We start from the raw sequence: 2,338 nt of genomic DNA, 5'->3' as shown, positions 1-2,338 counted from the left end.
TAGGTGTCTATATATATATATATAAACAAATATATAAAGGTGTAACGTTGTGGTTTTTTAGAAGTTGTTAGCATTGGAGCTACTTCTTAGCATGTTGGATGCTAGCCTCTCAGAAGTCCTGTCCTCATGGTGGGGTCGCCTGGTTTTGTCTTGGTCTCAACTACATTTAACAAGTTCATTTATATTCCTGCAACATGTAGGAATACAAATGCAACAGTTTTCGTTTTTCTTTGAATGGAATCTAACAGTTGTCCCCCTGCTTCTAGTCTTTGTGCTAAGCTAGGCTAAACACAATTTATTTGTACTGCAGATTATGAAAACTGATTTCCATCTTCTCATCTGACCCTGAAGATGGACAAAAAAACAACCACAAACCAAAATGTTGAATTCCTTGTTATCAAAGTGTAACAAAGTATTGTAGACTGTAAAAGCTTGAGCATGAGCTCAAGTTGTAATGCTGCTTCCTCAGACATAAAGAACAGCCGAGGGTGTTTTCTGTTTGATGGAGGCACTGATGAGCTGTGACTCGGCATTAGTGGTGATGATTAATGAATTCTGCATATGTGCAACAATAATCCAGTACGTCCTTAATGACTAAAGACTATAGGTCAGCCTGGTCACATCACTTTATATTCAACAGCATGCAAACTCTGCTGCTACGTGTTGGAGGACTTTCTCACTCGTTATGAACTGCAGAGTTCAGTTCTGACACAGAAATTGTCTCATTTTCATGCAAAAATAAGAAAAATCAATCGTGATTATTGTGCTCTGGGAACTTCAGTGTGGAAGCAAAATGCATTTTTGGATTTCTTTCCTTTTCTGTTTATTTCCAATTATTGTTGCCATGTTTATTTTGACAATTTTCAATTATGATCTATTTTTCTATAAAATAAATCTTTTATTCTGATCAGTTTCAATCTTCATGTGTTTCAGATGACAGCACATGCAGATGTGTCATTTTCTATTTCTTGTTTTTTTCATCTGCCATAAACATTAAACAGTGTGCCTGTTGTGTGTTTGTGTACATGTGTGTGTGTGTGTGTGTGTGTGTGTGTGTGTTGTTTAACCTCTTCCATTGGTTAGTGGAGAGGAAAGGACTTCTTTGTCAACGTCCAACTGAAATCTAAATGCATTTATTTGTGTCCTCCAGCGTACGTACCGATGTTCAGCTTTGAGAAAAGACAATTAAGAAACCAAAAGGGAATCATTTACATTTGATATCTTTTGCTTTTCATGATGCTTAGATTTGTACTCATTCGACAGAAAATGATCATTTTGCAGGTTTAAAAGCTAATTATCATCCAGCATGTAAACGTCTTTTCGAGGTTAGAAGCCGCTGTGGTTCTTACTCGTCAATGCAAGCTACGGCGTTCCCTCGGGTGTAACACCAGTACACTTCATTTAAAAACTATTTTAACCCACAAAAAAGATTGAGTCAGTCATTAGTTCAGCCTCTGATGGAGAGCAGTTTGCCGTCAGCGGCAGTTAGCATTGAAAATGATTACAATCCAAATCATCTAGAGATGTCAGCGGCTCCCACCTTATAAATATCTGTGACAACATTTTTTGCCATTGAACATAAATATTTACCAGAATTGTCCGATATCAACATCGTAACCCGAACAATCCATAAAGGTGGCTACTTATTTGTATCTCAATTCTTTATCTACTTTATGTCAAACATATTTAAAGAAATGCTAATATGTCGATTTATATGTGGCAATTTTTAACCATAAAAGAGCCGGTTCAAAAAGGTAATTAAAAAAAACCAGAAATAAATCCCACGGCATCAATAGAAGGGAATGAAACCAAACCAAATGAATTAATATCTTTGTTAAAGCAGACATCTGTCAGTGATACCATGTCTGGAGGGGTTCAGCATTTGGAATTGAAATGTTAAGTTTTCAAATGCTTCAAAGGTTCAGTTGCATATTAACTGTAGACAGAAAAACCAGCAGAAACATGCAGTAACCACAGTTATTCATCGATAAGCAATAAGGCATGAAAAGAACAACATCATCAGCAGAAGGTGATCGGTCTGCTTGTTCATATCTGTGCATAACAAAGTGAAGAGTGCCTTAATCATAACCTGATTCAGTTAATAACATCTGTGTTATAGAAGAGCAAAGTTTTGTTTTTTAATTAGTGTGCAGTCGACTGGTTGCACATAATAATAATAATAGAATAATATATTGTAAATGAATGTGTTGAATGTGCAGTAAGAAGTCTTCCTGGTGTTTCAAGGAATCAAATAAAGTAAAACAGAAATCTCTCCGGAGCTCAAAGTTGACAAAACTACTGATATTTATTTGGCCAATTATCTTGTTTAACAATTATA

The sequence above is a fragment of the Anarhichas minor genome, unplaced genomic scaffold (genome assembly GCF_050575085.1).
Source record: "Anarhichas minor isolate MPS153535 unplaced genomic scaffold, ASM5057508v1 ptg000044l, whole genome shotgun sequence".
Taxonomy (NCBI): domain Eukaryota; kingdom Metazoa; phylum Chordata; class Actinopteri; order Perciformes; family Anarhichadidae; genus Anarhichas; species Anarhichas minor.
Note: the sequence above shows the minus strand (reverse complement) of the source record.